Source organism: Marmota monax, unplaced genomic scaffold, assembly GCF_021218885.2.
Source record: "Marmota monax isolate L192 unplaced genomic scaffold, Marmota_monax_Labrador192_F-V1.1 WCK01_AAM20220418_F8-fsc00006, whole genome shotgun sequence".
Lineage (NCBI taxonomy): Eukaryota > Metazoa > Chordata > Mammalia > Rodentia > Sciuridae > Marmota > Marmota monax.
In genome coordinates, this window is record NW_026693712.1 from 14,365,479 (window position 1) to 14,376,311 (window position 10,833).

Genomic DNA, 10,833 nt, shown 5'->3' on the forward strand with positions numbered 1-10,833 from the left:
TAAGGTTTACTGTACAGTGCACTAGGGATTCAACATTGAACAAGAGGAGTGTGAGTTCCCCACCTTACTAATTACACATTCCAGTGGAGGATATAGGTAATTCATAAAAACAAACATAAATGCGAAAAATGCTATCCAGAAAATGCAAAGTGGGAGTGAACAGAGTTGCTGACTTTGAGTGAGAGACACAGTAGCATAGACTTCCCCAGGGAGGCAATTCCTGAACGAATGACATTCAAGAGAGAGAGACAGTAGCAAAGACTTCTTCAGGGAGGTAATTCCTGAATACAACATTCAAGAAAGAGACAATAGTGAAAAACTGAAGGAAACAGTGAAAAAAAAAAAAAGCAAGTGCAGTATCCTTGAGGTGGGAACAAGTTTATCCTATTAAGGCACAAAACGAAGACCTGTGTGTTTGAGCATAGTTAGCAATGGAGGGAAAGTATACTGGTTCATGATGTCATCTTTTTCTTATTTGTTAACCTTTCAGTAAAGTATCTGGAGGTGAGAGAAAGACATCCTCAATGAGACAGGTGCATGATTGTCCTATCACTACTATATAAACCATGCAATGCCATTTTCTACAACTTTGTGAAATAAGCATGTATCGATCTTGATTTGAGTCCACATCACAATCTCACACTGTGATCTTCAAAGGCAGGAAACAGGAACCCTCCACTTCAATGGGTTTGTCTAAGCCTTAGGTTCATCATCTGCAGAATGGGGCTAACAGTAACATCATATCACATACATAACATCCACAGCATCAAGCTGCAACGTACTGATAAACACATTAAAACCTGCATTTCCGAGATAGCAGGGTGTTAATCTTTATTTTGGTTTCTGCACTTACACAGCAGCTGAGAAAACTGCCTTCCTAGAAATCCAGTGTTGTGCTCATGGGCGTGAATGACTCCACAATTCATATTCAAGGAATAAATCATTTCTCTTTACCCTTTTTATGCTTCATAATGATGCTAATGGCTGAAAGGTCACCAGTTTCCTGGATGTTTATAGTCAGCAGGGTTAATTTTTTCAAGTGGTCAGAAAATGTCAAGCCCATCAGTAGCATTATTCACTTCATTAGCTAATGGAGTATAATTTAATATTTGGGGGAATCAAAGAAAAAGACACATTGGAAGAATACCTTGGAATAAGACCAAGCATATTACTCAGAAGAGAAATTCTTTCCTTAAATTACCATCATCACTGCAGCTGATTATCTTTTCTCAGAAAATGACCTCATATGTCTGTATGTCAAATAACTGCATATATCATTTTCCAAATAGCCCTGAGCCAAGCTTAAAAAAACCTTTAGTACCATTATATAATCATTCTAATAGAAAATATTTATTAAGCTTTTAATATGTGCAATGCTCTGAGATATGCATTTTAAATAAATTGCCTCACAGAATACTCTGGCATTATCATGAGAAGAAACTATTGCTCCCATTTTGTAAATGAGGAAATGGATGCTTTGAAAGTCTAGCTGGGGAAAGGTCACTATGCCTTTAAAGACTCACTGATGGAGGCTTAAGGTGAAGTATGGGCTCCGGCCTTGCCTGGCCGAAATAAAGAGAAATGGTTTTCAAGGTTTTGATAGTCATGAAAGAGCATGTTATCCCTTTCAGATTTGTATACAACTCTGTACCAGCTTTTCCCCCAGCTTTCTCCTTTTCAACCAAATCAATTTTACAGGAAAGGTAACTATTGAGAGAAGAAGACATCACTGCCCTGGGATATACCCATATCATCTGCCATGATCTAGTCCATGGCTACATCTTGGAACATGTTTTTGATCCCTTTCTCTTTCCACATCTTGCTTCCGTCACCCTAGTTTCTATTCTTAGCATGTGATATAATACTAGCACATAGTAGGTACTCAAAAAAAAAAAACATCCTGTTAAATGCATCATTAAATCCTACAGTGGGAAAAGATAATGCATAAAGGCACTTATGATCCTTTAATTATAACACAGTTTTTAAAATTTTATTTTTATCCCTCCTTGAACATTACATCCAGGGCACAGAAATTAATACAAAGGCAAAGCAAGGTGCAGAATTTGCTCAGGTGCTGAAGTACAGATTGTCATCTGACACTCTAATTGAAAACGTATTCTTGGCATAATATGATAGCAATGAAAGCAATAGTATTGACTTTGACTCAAAAAGAAAGAGACCTGCAGGTGAGAAATCCTCCAGTATAGCATGATACAAACTAAAACCAGCTGAAAAAAAAAAAGTTAAGTCATTTTTACTGCTTTTACATAAGATTTCCAAAATATCCTAACAAGGAAAAAAAAATCATTCTGATAGCATAATTCCATGCAGGAAAAGTAAACCAAAAATAAAATGGTAACAGTGTTAGACAGTGGTATCATTTTAACGATTCTTTAAATAGGTTAGGTGGATACTCCAGCAACATTTGTCCCATTTTTTTTTCTTATTTTGGTAATTATTTTCTTTTTCTGTTATGCGCTAAATTGTTGACAAATAATTTTGTTGTGTTTTTAATCAGTGTTGTTTATAGCCCAGTAAATCTAATACCCCAGAGGTGTCACTGAAATATTGGTCCCAACCACCCAAGTAAATTCTCAGCTTTCCTATTCCTGTTCTGTGAGCAGGGGAAATCTACCTTAAGCACTCAGAGATGGTAAACCTTACAGGATGAGATGAACGACTGGATAGCCACGAGTATGCAAGGAGGTATGGAATGAGAAACTCTGCAATCTTACAGTTTTTTCAAGCTTTGTAAAATGGATAAAAAAAGAGGTTTATTATTAGATTTAATAATACTTCACATTAAAAGCAAAAGGGGATTACCTGAAAAAAAGAAAGGAACAAGAGAAAGAAGAGGGGCAGGGAAAAGAGAGGGATGGAAAGCAAGCAAGGAGGAAGGAAGCAAACTTGCATCATGATCCACTGGCCTAGATGAGCTGTCCAGAGCTCAAGACTTGAATTTGTGGTACCTCAGACACCTGCCAAGTTTAAGGCTTAGGAACAGCTTATACACTATGGACCCGAGCTTTCTCCTTTTTAAAATGGAATAGTAACAACTTCTATTTCAGGAACATTTTAATGATAAGAGAAACAAAGACTATTTACAAAGAAAGAGCTTTGTATGATAAAATGTGCCCTCTGAAACAGATTCTATCCTGGTTAAGAATGATGGAATTAGTCCATTCTGGCTGAAATTCCAACAGGTGAGCTCCTCTCCAGTGACTCTTGCTCTCTCAGAATCTTAGTTTCCTTACCTTACAATGGGAAGAGCCACTGTGGTCTCCAGGCTGCCTATTTCTATTTGTCCCCCACCATCACACCCCATGCATGCCCACCCTGCCCTCTGTTCTGGACATGGCCTCTGTGAAGTGAATCAGTAGGTTGCCTGCCATCTGACAGGATGAATGTGGCCCATGGGAAGCAGAGATGAGCAGAAAGTGGGCAGAAAGTGTGGGGTGAGTATATTGATCCCTTTGGATCTCTTCCTATCAGTTTCCAATGGTTTAGCTGCAACTTTCTACCCAACCCAAAGATCTAGTTAAATGTTCTTCTCTTATAACTCTATCCATTCTCTCTGGATTCTGTAGCGACTTCTGACCTTTGCCCTTTCCGCTTAGAGGTGGAAACAGGTGACAACAGGTCAGACTAGACCATATCTATTATCTTCCCTCAACTATGACCACAGTATTGTAAATTGTCCTTTTATTTAAACCTCCTAAATTACCTCCATGTAAATGTCTCATTTGTTTCCTGCCAAGATCACAACTACCACAATAGGAAGAGCATGAGGGATGCACACCATCAGATGGAATTCTGAGGATAGGGTGGAAATATTATTTGAAATGTACAGATAGTAGATATTCTCCTTGTAGGTCAATGGGGCACCAATATTCCATGAAATTGGTGTGAAAATGACTTGAGCTATCACTGAATGAGGGCTGGGATGAAGCCCAGAATGGAAAGCAAGAAATGAAGAGATCAAGTGGCTGTGGCACTGAGTTTCTGTGGTGACAGGATTTATCAAAACATTTAGGAGTTAGTGAGCTGCCTCAGGAATCCTTGGAGAACTGACCAATCCCCAGAAAGAGGGAGAGTTGAAGCCTTTCACTTCCCAGCTCATATCTTCTGAAAAATAAGAAAGTCTTGGAGATAACTTTGCAGTAGCCTCATTTCCCCTGTAGTCACCAGGCTGTTTGTCCATGAAGGAACCCAGGGCCTAACTGCAAGCGATGCTGAGTCTGGATAATAAGTGAGTGCTTGACCTGCCAGGTCATTTATGCAATGGCACTGATGATAGAGGGAGGGTGCTTGGGACATGAGATGGCTGCCTTTGGGCAGAACCCAGATGAGCTGAGAGCCTGGCATTCCTAAATCTCCCTGACAGAGGCAGACAGACTGAATACCAAAAGAAGACTTCAGTCCTTGTAAATTGCCCCTTTTTTATATTTTTTATTTATTCTTTTTAGATATACATGATAGTAGAATATATTTTGACATATTATACATATGGGGAGTATAACTTATTTTAATTAGGATCCCATCCTTGTGGTTATACGTGATGTGGAGTTACACTGGTCATGTATGAACATAGGAAAGTTATGTCCAATTCATTCTACTATCTTAACTATTCCCATTTACCATCCCTTCCCTTCATTCCCCTTTGTCCAATCCAATGAACTTCTATTCTACTCCCCTCCCCCTAATTGTGTGTTGGCATCCACATATCAGAGAGAACATTTAGCCTTTGATTGTTTGGTGGTGGGGGGGTGTTGGCTTATTTCACTTAGCAGTTCCATCCTTTACTGGCAAATGCCATAATGTCATTCTCCTTTATGGCTGAGTAGTATCCCATTGTGTATACATATCACAGTTTCTTTATCCATTCATCTGTTGAAGGACACCTTAACTATTGTGAATTGAGCTGCTATAAATATTGTTATTGCTGTGCCACTATAGTATGATGACTTTAAATCCTTTGGGTATATGCCCAGCAGTGGGATGTCTGGGTCAAATGGTGGCTCCATACTAAGTTTTCTGAGGAATTTACATACTCCTTTCCAGAGTGGTTGAACCAATTTGCAGCAATGTATGAGTGTATCTTTTCCCCCAAACCCTCACTAACATTTATTTTAAATTGTCTCTTTTATAAACTTTATGTTTTTGTATTTGAGAAGACCTTTACAGAATGGTAAATCCTAGCATAGCCAAGGCAGAGAACTGTGACACTTGTCCTGGATGGATAAAGTGTGTATGCCCAAAGAGCTGTGGGACATTGCCAACTGGCATCAGGAGGAAGGACTGAGGCTACCATGCATGGGAGAGGATTCCAAGGCTGTTAGATCAGTGATGGCAAATAATAGGATTGCATAATGAGTCCATTGTATTGGTATGAGTCCACTTACCTCACTAGGAATGGAATTTAAATAGTCTACTTGGTTGGCTACTTAAAATTGAAGTCAGTAATGTTCTAAAGCCAATGAGGTTGAAATTTCAGAAATTCCCTGTCATAATTACAGGGAAAAATGTCAGAAGATTCAGGGAGATGGCAATGGTAGGATGGATCTCATATGTGTATCTAACCCAGCTACCAGACCACCTCAACTCCAGGAGAACCCAGAGGACACTCGCTTTACCAAAATCTCAAAATGAGGAATATTTGGCCTCTTTTGAAAACTACATGTTGTCTATGTTCTTTGTCTAGGCACAACTGAAGGTATTGCAAGAAAAAAAATTTTTTTTCCTGTTTTCAACAGGAAAATGGGATCCTGGAGTCTTAAGTCCAACTAGGACTTAAACATTGAGGATGAAGGTTTTGGATCACCCCACCAGGTACAGAATTTGTCCAGCCAAAGTGCAGGCAGAAGGGAAGCATATAATGGCTGGTAAAATAGAAAGTCTTGATGCCAAGCCTAGACATCATATTCAATCATAGCAGCCGAGATTATAGCAGCTGTACTTGTTCATAAATACACCTTTTTTCATTCTGTCTCATAGAGAGCTTTCTATCCAATGTGTTCTTCCAAGGACACAATTCTATTTGAGAAGCCCTCTGGCCTAGCTGTAGCTACTCTGTCTTGATTCTAATGATTTCTCCATTTTGGGACCCCATGAGCCAGTGATGGGTCTATCTTCTTGACCACCGCCTGCTGACTTTTCTTAAGCTGTCTACACCTTTGTAAGTGGTCTGACTTATAAACTCTTGTTATTTGTCTAATTTGAATATACTGTTTCTTTTTCTTTTTTAAATTATTTTTATCTTTAAATTTTTTAAAATTTATTTTTATTCTAATTTGTTATATATGACAACAGAATGAGAATATAGTGTTTCTTTCTGAGACTTTGTCATAATATCTCCCTAGGCTATTGTGAAGATCAAATTATTAATAAATAATGTCCTATGGTGTCTGGCACTATTGATACTATTATTGCAACTTCTTGTTTAATATTATTGTTATTATATTTGAAGGAGTTAGATAATCTATTGACAAGATCTCATGACAGCATAGAGGATTAATGTGATGCCTGATAAAAAGAAACACTACATAGATTTTAATAATATTAAATTTTTAGTATTTACAAAGGTTCTACTAATAGTCATTGAAACAATGAGCCTCCCTCCCATAAAACCTCTTTCTCCTATTATAAATGTTCATTCTCACCAATTAGCTGATCGAACCACATGACTTTATAAGGAGCTCTTTAGACTTTAGTTCTGACACTGACAACCCAATTTCCCCAGGGCCGCCTGTCTCAGAAAAATCTAGGTGGCTCCCTAACAACGTGTTGGCTGAGGAATTGTAAGTTAGAAAGACATGCAAACAAACTGTGTCTCAAGTAAAATAATATTTAAAATTCACAAGCCTGTGTAGGTCTGGCACCATAAAATTATAGCAGCAATAACAATCATATAAAATTGATATAGCTTTTCTACACCATCACAGACGAGCCATAACTTGGGTCAGTGTAGAAAAGAAATCGAATATAGAAAAGAAATTCAATCCGCCAATTGAATAGAGGCTTATATTGTGGAGGGAGGATTGGAAAAAAAAAATGTATTTTCAAGATCTCTTTAAATAATACGGACAAGTTTGTGACCAGGATCGATAAAAGAAAGCTCCACTTACATCACTAAGCCCAGCAACTACCATCAAAGGCTCGTCCCTAAACAGATCACTTACCCCATGATCTAATTTAGTTCTTAGTATTAAACAGGAAACCTAAGGGAGAAAGCAATGATTTTAGATAGATTAAGTGTCCTGTCATTTAATGTAATTCTGAATTTTTTTCCCCTTTTGCCCAGTGAGATGCCTAGGAACCCTGATGCTGGAGATCTATCAATATTACATAAAATGGCCCACCTGAATTTGGAGTGGAGAGTTTCATTAATAATCTAAAGCCTACCAATGTCTTCTCCTCTTTGCCCTGAGATTTTTATTAGAAAATTTTCTTTGATACAAAATGGAAATGAGATATGTATCCCCCTCCTTAGTTTCTAACACAGATTGATAATTTTTTTTCAGTTGATATTTGGAATAATCAGTGAGGATGTTTTTTTTTGTTTGTTTTTTTTCTGACCTTCATCTCCCTAGAAGACTGCTTGGTTACTGCTGCCTGGGCCCTCCCACACAAGTCAAAGAGGCTCAGAACACTTGGCCTATTTCTGTGAAGTTGAGGTTTCCAGTAAGTTCTCTGGGAACAGAGCCCAACATCATTTGGAATGTCTCTGAAAGTACATATTCTGTTAGATAATCTATGGTAAGTCCCAGGTGTACCAAGAGTCAAAAAGGAGGGCGTCTTCGCTGGAAGAGAAATACAAAATAAAAAAGAAACCAAAGCACTCAGAGTCCCAGAGCTAACCCTTCCAAGGTTATAAATGAATGTAAGTTTTAGGTATCAGGCAATTTGTCCCAGTTGCTGAAAGGCACAGAACTTTAAAATCACAGGTGATTGTTTTAGAAGTTGACCTGAAAATAGAATAGTGATTGCTAGGAATTGGAAAGGGTGCTGGGGATTGTGGGGACAGGAGGCAAGAAGGATAGTTGAATATGATAAAGGGATGCTTTTCTCAGTGTATGGAAATATCACACTGAATCTCATTAAATGCATATAATTGATTTGTGATAATTAGAAAAAAAACAAGAACTCAAGGTAAACCTTTTTTTTTTTTTTTAGGCAGATCTGGTGATTTGTTTATTCTATGAACACTTGATTCTACAATACAGTTCACAGAATAAATAGAGGCACACAGTTATAATTTCCACCACAGTCTGCTGTTGAGGGAGATTCAGTGTGAGGATGGGAGCTGGGAGTGTGTCTGGGTCCTGCAGTAACTGGAGGCCTCATGATGAACTGTACAGGGATTCCACCTGCCAAGAACTGACCAAGGCCTGAAGATCAAGGCTCTTGGTGGGAGAGTCATAGCAAGCCAAATGCGAGGAACAGCCAATGCTTTTAGTTCACCGCAGTCCCAGGGTGGGTGTGAGTCTACCTCCACCCAGGGGTGTAGGTGAGTCTGATCTACCACCAACAGGGAAAGAACTGTGTTGATGCAGGCCTTCCCCAACACTCAGTCCACTCCGTAGGAAGGCCTCGAGGCTGGATATGTCTGCCCCTTAACCTGGAGTGAGAAACGAATACAACTTACAAGGTTACATCAGTTTCTTTCTTGATTATGCCACAAAGGGATTATGTCTGATAGACTAAGGACGGAGAGACACAAATGGGGATTGGATTATATGCCCTAACTCAAGTAAGGAACATGACTTGTAAAGTCAAGGAAGAAGAAAACAACACTCTTACCAGATCCTTCACAGGGAAAATAAGCAGACACAAAGACTAGTCTAATCAGACAAAGTGGGAGCCTGGAGCCAGGATTCAAACTGCACTGAATGAGGGGCTCTGGCCCAACTTTCACAGGGTCACTGTACTGTCTATCTTGTTCCTCATTTTTCCAGGGCAGCACACAGCATTGGCCCTAGGGGGGTAGGATCATGTGCCCCAAACATAGGCAGAATGAGGAGATTCTGAACCACTTGGCAGTAAATGGAGTGAAGGCCGCAGCCAGTCTGTACTGGGTAACCCCAGGTCTCAGGAACAGGGAATGTCGGAAAGTAAGAAAACTCAGCTCCTGTCTTTAGCAAATAAGCATCAGGAAAAGGCAGAACTGCTAACCACTGTGGGGTCTTTGGGCCCAAATCCTTAGCACTTTCTGTGATCAAATTGCTGATTGGCAGGTGATGGGGTATATCACAGGCTTCGGAGCTGTGATCATCCTCATCTCATCTGAGATCTGGCTCATTCTGTTCATCTCAGGTGGTCATGGGCTTTACTGACACTTGCCCCATCAAGCAGTAAGGTTTCTGGTGGACTTGGAGGCACTCTGGTCCACTGAACCACCGTGGAACACTTCTCCCACCGCAGCAGCTTATTGCTCTCAAATAGACCTTCGTTGCAGGGTATTCCATGAGAACCATCAGGGAAAGTCAGCAGGCCAAAACCATCTACTCTGCCATTTTTAAATTCCCCCTCAAAGGTCATGCTGTCATGCCGAATGAAGACTCCGACGCCATTAAACTTGCCCTGGGCAAACTCCCTCTCATACCTTGAACCATCTGAAAAGGTCAGTACCCCAAAGCCATTAAAGAGCCCATTCTCAAAAAGACCCAGATAAGTGCCACCATCTGCAAACAGCAGTTGACCAAAACCATGTCTGCGGCCCTCCTTCCACTTGCCACGATATTCCCCATTGGAGTAGGTGAAAGAACCTTTTGTCAGGGTCATGGTGACAGCTTACAGAAGAAAAAGATGAAATTTTTCCTAAAGGCTACATGAAACTTCCAGAGTGGTATCCCATCTTGTTCCAGAGAAACTAGTATAAGGTCCCTGGGTTTGCTCTCCAGCCCCGCAGGTTTCTTCTGTTCACACAGTTCTCTGCCGCGGAAGCCCCGCGTTGGGGCGCGACAGTAGTCCCTAAAGGCTGAGCCCCGGTTGGCTGGCAGCACGGGTGAGAGGGGGCTGCGAGAGAATGGTCAGCCAGGTAGGGACAGAGGAGCCAAGCAGATGACCCGGGCTGGGGAGCGCGGCTTCATCCTGATGCCCTGACCCGAGGCGGCTGCCTGGGGAGGGTACCAAGCCCAGCACTGGAGTTTAGATCACTCATCGAGACTCTGTAGAGCGCGCAGCACCCGGGTTAGCTAGCTGTCAGAGCATGAGGGGCTACGTCTGGAGGGAATGACAGAACTGTGTGAACAGAAGGTAAACCTTTTTGTTTAAAGAGTTTTGAATAAAATCCTGAAGGCAGGTATATGACAAAATGCCTTTTCTGTAATAATCAAGCAATTTTTAAAACCTATAACATAGACCCCATCAGAAATCAGGAGAGGAGTGAAAGAAATCATTTACATAAAGAAAAAAAATGGGGCCAGGTTAGGACAGAGGAGAGGGTTATCTTCTTGCTACGGTATCCATGGCCAGTGCCCAGGAGATGCTTGACATACAGCAGGTGTCTGATCCCACGTTTTGAATGAATACACAGAAAGAAGAGGGAGAATTGGCTGAATATTTTTGGAAGACAATCCCACCAATATTATTCATCATCTCTCAACAAGCTGAGGTTCAAGGCATCATAAAGTCTTTCTCTGGGATAGTATAGTTCTTTGAGAACGCTTTTTAATTTTGCTTATAGCCTAAATGGAAACAAAAAAGGTCAGTTACTATCTCTTAGTTTTTCTTAAAACAACTATTTCTCCATAATCTCTCCAGGATTTCATCCAAGAAGTCGTTTGATTGTATAATATATTATTCTACTCTCCAGGAAAAAAAATTGTGGAAATA

The 10,833-nt window shown here is 40.2% G+C and overlaps 1 pseudogene; it reads right to left on the reverse strand.

Moving 5' to 3' along the window:
* Window positions 1-9,343: 9,343 nt before the first annotated feature.
* On the reverse strand, window positions 9,344-9,904 carry LOC124103396 (MORN repeat-containing protein 4-like; annotated as a pseudogene).
* Between the last annotated feature and the right edge of the window lie 929 nt (window positions 9,905-10,833).